Below are 6832 nucleotides of genomic sequence, written 5' to 3' on the forward strand. Positions count from 1 at the left end.
ATTAATAATATTAAATAATAATAATAATAATATTAAGTAATAGTAATAATAACAATAATATTATAATCACAATAAATAATATTAATAATATAGTTAATACCATATTATTATTATAGCAATTAACAAAACATTAAGTTTAAAACAAAATTTCGTATCCCCACGAAAGATAAAATTTACCTCGAAAAGATTCGGGACGTTACATTCTTCCCTCCTTAGGGAACTTTCGTCCTCGAAAGTCTTATTCCTCGAACAGCTCGGGATAACGGGACCTCATGTCATCTTCACGCTCCCATGTAGCCTCTTCTACCCGGTGATTCCGCCATAAGACTTTAACTAGGGGAATTTGTTTATTCCTCAACGTCTTCACCTCTCTAGCAAGCACCTCAACAGGTCGTTCAACATAGCTCAAGTTTTCATCAATCTCTAGTGGCTCGTAATCCACTACATGGGAGGGATCTGGCACATACTTCCTCAACATAGAAACGTGAAACACATCATGGACTGCCGAGAGTGATGGAGGCAACGCCAAGCGATAAGCTACAGGGCCAATCCGCTCCAGAATCTCAAATGGCCCAACAAAACGGGGACTCAACTTTCCTCTCCTTTCAAAACGCAAGACACCTTTCATAGGTGCTACCTTTAAGAACACCTTATCCCCTATCTCGAACTCAAGGTCCTTCCGCCTCGCATCTGCATAACTCTTCTGTCTACTCTGAGCGGTATGCATGCGTGATCTAATCTTCTGTATAGCTTCGTTAGTAGACTGGACTAACTCAGGACCCATCAATCTCTGCTCACCCACCTCACCCCAGCAAATCGGGGATCTACAACATCTGCCGTACAGGGCCTCAAACGGTGCCATGCCAATAGTAGCCTGATAACTGTTATTATAAGCAAATTCCATCAAATGTAAGTGGGAGTCCCAGCTACCTGGAAATTCCAATGCACACGCCCGCAACATATCCTCTAAAACCTGGTTCAGACGCTCAGTCTGACCGTCAGTCTGTGGATGGAAAGCCGTACTAAAGTCCAACCTCGTGCCCATAGCAGTCTGCAAACCCTTCCAAAATTTGGAAGTGAAACGGGCATCTCTATCAGAAACAATCGACACTGGCACTCCATGTAATCTCACTATCTCAGACATGTACAACTGTGCCCACTTACTAGCAGTATAGGTGGATTTACCCGGAACAAAGTGCGCTGATTTAGTAAGTCTGTCCACCACAACCCAAATCACTGTAAAACCCCTCAGGGTTCTCGGTAGCCCTGTAATGAAATCCATGGACACGTTCTCCCACTTCCATTCCGGTATGCTCAAGGGTTGTAATAAACCTGCTGGTTTCTGCCTTGGTGCCTTAACCTGCTGGCACACCAAGCATTTACTAACAAATTCTGCTACTTCCCTCTTCATGTTACGCCACCAATAAACTCGCTTCAAGTCCTGATACATCTTCGTACTACCTGGGTGTATGGAAAATGGGGAACTGTGAGCCTCAGTTAATAATTCTGCCTTAACCGCACTATCTGACGGAACACAGAGGCGTCTCTCAAACAACAGTCCACCATCAGAGGATAACGAGAACTCAGCCGTTTGCCCTGCCTCTGCTAGGCCACGTTTCTCAACCAGATAAGGATCGTTACTCTGAGCATCGATGATCCTTTGCCTCAAAGCCGGCTGTACCGTCAACTGGGCTAACTGCATAGTAACTGCTCCCACTGACACTGCAATCTCAGCTCGCTCGAGGTCCCGATGCAATGGGGCCTGCCGGGTAATGAGTGCTGCTGAATGTGATACTTTCCTACTAAGAGCATCAGCTACCACATTCGCCTTGCCTGGATGATACAGTATCTCACAATCGTAATCCTTCACTAACTCAAGCCACCTTCGCTGTCTCATATTCAATTCTTTCTGAGTAAAGAAGTATTTCAAGCTCTTATGATCTGTGAATATCTGTATCTTTTCACCATATAAATAATGCCTCCATATTTTCAAAGCGAAAACCACTGCTGCCAACTCTAGATCATGTGTAGGGTAGTTCTGCTCATGACTCTTCAACTGACGAGACGCATAGGCGACCACTTTACCCTGCTGCATCAAAACACAACCCAGACCCTTCTTGGAAGCATCACTATAAATCACGAAATTGCCAGAACCATCGGGTACCGTGAGAACTGGTGCGGTAACTAGCTTCTGTTTAAGGGTCTGGAAACTGTCCTCACATGCCTTGCTCCAAACAAAAGGAGCTCCCTTTCTTGTCAACTGAGTAAGAGGAGTAGCTATACGAGAAAAGTTCTCCACAAACCGTCGATAATAGCCTGCTAAACCCAGAAAGCTACGAACCTCACTGACTGTGGAAGGTCGGGTCCAACCAGTGACTGCCTCTATCTTAGCTGGATCCACAGAGACTCCAGCCTTAGAAACCACGTGGCCCAGAAAGAACACCTGCTTCAGCCAAAACTCGCACTTCGAGAACTTTGCGTACAACTTATTATCCCGAAGTGTTTGCAAAACCATACGTAAATGCTCCTCGTGTTCGGCCTCCGTCTTAGAGTATATCAAGATATCGTCGATAAACACAATCACGAAAGTATCTAGGAACTCCCTGAACACTCTGTTCATCAAGTCCATAAACACTGCCGGAGCATTCGTCAAACCAAAAGACATCACAATAAACTCGTAGTGTCCATATCTGGATCGAAATGCCGTCTTCGGTATATCCTCATCCTTAATCCTCAGCTGATGGTATCCTGACCGAAGATCAATCTTAGAGAACACTGTGGCTCCCTGTAACTGGTCAAATAGATCGTCTATCCTGGGTAAGGGATATCTGTTCTTTACCGTTACTTTGTTCAACTCCCTATAGTCAATGCATAGACGCATCGACCCATCCTTCTTCTTAACGAATAAGACTGGCGCACCCCAAGGTGACACGCTCGGTCGAATGAATCCCTTATCAAGCAATTCCTGTAACTGTACCTTCAGTTCTTTCAATTCTGCGGGGGCCATTCTGTAAGGGGCTCTGGATATAGGAACCGTGCCTGGCTCCAACTCTATGGCAAACTCAACCTCCCTGTGCGGAGGCAATCCTGGAAGTTCCTCAGGAAAAACGTCCGGATAGTCCCTCACTACTGGTTCTGATGACAGGGATACATTCGCCTCTCTAGTATCCACCACACTCGCTAAGATACCCCAAGTACCCTGACTGAGCAGTTTACTGGCCCTGATGGCTGAGATTACCTGAGGCAACGACTTTGACCCTCCTCCCTTAAATTTAAAACTGGCCATCGAGGGAGGGTTAAACGTTACCTCCTTACGTGAACAATCTATGCTGGCGTGGTTGGCGGCCAGCCAATCCATACCCAGGATTACATCAAAGTCTAGCATATCCAGAACTATCAGCGTTACCTCAATCACATGGCCTGCTATCTCAATCCGACATGCCTTCACCTTTTCCTTCGACAACATACATTCCCCGGAAGGAGTAGATACTAACAGAACATGGTGTAAGGGCTCTACCTCTAAGCGGGCATGCGACACAAATGCGGAAGAGATAAAAGAATGTGACGAACCCGAATCAAACAAAACTAAGGCGTAATGCCCCAACACTGGGAGCGTACCTGTCACTACTGTGCCTGCCTTCTCAGCCTCAGTTCTGTTGGTAGCAAAAACTCTACCCTGTTGCGGAGCACCTGCTCCCGGATTCTGCGCGATCCCCGTGACTCTCAGCGGGCATCTATCAGCTGTATGACCCTCTTGCCTGCACTTAAAGCAGGTCCTGGTCCCGAACAAGCAACGGCCCAGATGGTGCTTCCCACAAGTGGTACACAACGGCTTTCCTCTGGTGGCCTCCCCTGACTCAAAAGGTTTCTGCTGGAAGCTGCGAAACTCACCACCTGGTCTGAAATTCCACTGTTGTACTGGAACAGGCTGCTGCTCAGCCTTCCTCTTCTGTCCCGACGTCGAACCTCTACCTGCGGCCTTAGACGAGTTGGCCCTCTCCTGTAAACTGAGATCCACTGCCAGGCGCAGTGCATCGGCATGAGTAGCGGGTCTGAAAGCTCGGACCAAACCCTGAATGTCCAGTCTGAGGCCTCTAACAAACTTGTCAGCTCTGGCCGCCTCGGTCGCTATCATCTCGGGAGCGAAGCGGGATAACATGTCAAACTCCGCATCATACTGCTCCACTGTCATGTCACCCTGCTCTAAGTTCAGAAACTCCTGCCGCTTGGCATCTCTCAAACTGGCAGAGAAGAATTTCGCATAGAAACTCTCCTTGAACTGCTGCCACGTGATCTGACTCACATCACCACCTAGCATCCTCTCTGTAGTCTCCCACCAGGCAGTACCTCTGTCCGTCAACATAAAAACAGCACACTGCACTTTCTGATCTTCAGGGCATTTCATGTAACGAAATATGGTCTCCAAGGACGATAGCCACATCTGAGCTCTGGTGGGGTCCTCCAAGGACCCATCGAACGTCGTGGGATTATACTTCCTGAAATCCCTCAGGTGCTTAGCCTCTGCTGACAACTGATCCGGCACAAACTGGGGTGCAACTGGTACCGGAGCCGGGGCTGGAGTAGGAACTGGTGCTGGAGCTGGCGCTGGAGCTGGCGCCGGAGTTGGCGAGGCAGGCTTCTGCTGCTCCCGCATTTGCATAATCATATCTCTAAACCTCTGCTCCATGGCGGCTAGGTCCGCATGAGTAACTGGCGCAGCCGGGTCAGGGGCTTGGGCTACCGGCTGCACCTCAGGCGGAACGCGTCCTGCTCCCCTTCCTCGGCCTCCTCGGCCACCCCTTCGCGCACCTCTCCTTGGTGGCATTTTCCTAACAACCACCAACAATTTCCTTTAGTCACAATTGGTAATTGAATTTGCAGTTTAACTTAGGTAAGGTAATGCATGTAGAGTTATACATATACTTTCATGAGAGCGTACCTGACGAGCGGCAAGGATCGTTTCAGCCATAAGGACACAAAACACAGACTCACATTATAAGTCAGTCTACAGAACCTAAAACTTAGGCTCTGATACCAACTGTAACGACCCAACTTTTCCGGACTAAGCTCAGGTCACTACCAAATACCAAAACTCGACTATTCAACGTAAAGTTTAAAACGGACCAGATACGATTCATTAAAACAGTATAAACCTTACAAAAGACAGTTTCGGGCCCTATTTTAAATAATTCAAAAAGAAAATCACAAAATACAATGTCAAGTCACCAGTCTAAAAATCATAATCAAAATATTCTGACAAAATACACAGCGGAAGCGAAAGAAAAACGGACGCGTCCATATGGCCTTCACGCATCCTTCCTGCCTCTCGTCGGTCTGCCCCTCGCTGTACCCCTACCTGAAAAGTTAAAGAAAGGAAAGGGTGAGTATAAACATACCCAGTAAGGGACCCACTACTGGGCCCGTTAGGGAACATCAGTTAACTTCCTATTCGGGGGTACCCTACATAACAGTCTAGTGGTTCCGTAGAACGCACATATCAGTCTAGTGCTCCCGAAGGATGCACATATCAGTCTAGTGCTCCCGAAGGATGCACATATCAGTCTAGTGCTCCCGAAGGATGCACATATCAATCTAGTGCTCCCGAAGGATGCACACATCAGTCTAGTGCTCCCGAAGGATGCACACATCAGTCTAGTGCTCCCGGAGGATGCACATATCAGTCTAGTGCTCCCGAAGGATGCACATATCAGTCTAGTGCTCCCGAAGGATGCACACATCAGTAAGGTACACTACCCCATAGATGAAGCTAACCGTTACCCCTCAGCCCTTACCAAACTATCTACATCAGTCACATCACAACGGCATTCATATTACAGTCCCGCCATAGGCTTTGTCAGCCAGATAGTATAGGCTTAAACATCTACACCCTCAGTTGCTATATGCATTACCGATTCGTACCCCAATAGGGAAACCCTAGGCCCAAACGACTAACCAACCAAAACAGGACTCACTGTCCTTCCCCATCCAAACTCCATGAACCACATCCAGACCAGAGTTTAATACATACTAACCGTAACTTTAAGGTCCATCAACATATAATTTCAATCCACAACAGCAGTCACAGTATAATTTCATCAGACCGAAAATAATATCAGCACTTAACAGTCAACACGCATACAGATATTCAGTACAGTCACTAACGTGTAATCCCCTGTGGATTACTACGGTTTTAGCCTGGACTCGGGGTCCAGTAGTAGGAAAACCCTTACCTGGAACTCGGTGATGCCCCTCGATTGAAAACTACGCTCAACAGATCCACCTAAACGAAACACGAAGGTTTTAGTGGGTGGCCCTAGTAGCAGTTGATTTAAAAGGTCATCCGTTGACTTACCCAAGGAAAGGAAGCTATCTCCAACCAGGTCTGTCGCGGAACCCGAGAACTTAAGCGTCAACTCTGCACTACCTTCAAGGGAGAGAAGTAGGGCCAAAACTTAATTCAACATTCAAACTCAAATCGGACGAGGTAACATTATGGAATTCATCGAAAACAATCCTTACCGAAGACTCACCGTGACCCGGAGCGGAGGAAGGAAAGCTTAGGTGGCTTGGTGAAACAAGGAGCTCGGCTCGGCTTGAAGGCGCTCGGCTCGGCTCGGCTCGGCTCCACCTCGGCTCGGCTCGGCTTGGTCTCGGCTCGGCTCGGCTTGTGGCTCGGCTCGGCTTGGCCTCGGCTCGGCTCAACTCGGCTCGCGGCTCGGCTCACTCGGCTCGCGGCTCGGCTCACTCGGCTCGCGGCTCGGCTCGCGGCTCGGCTCGCGGCTCGCTCGGGTTAGGGCTCGGCTCGGACAAGGATGGCGGCTCGGGTACGGCT

The sequence above is a fragment of the Cucumis melo genome, chromosome 2 (assembly GCF_025177605.1).
Source record: "Cucumis melo cultivar AY chromosome 2, USDA_Cmelo_AY_1.0, whole genome shotgun sequence".
Classification (NCBI taxonomy): domain Eukaryota; kingdom Viridiplantae; phylum Streptophyta; class Magnoliopsida; order Cucurbitales; family Cucurbitaceae; genus Cucumis; species Cucumis melo.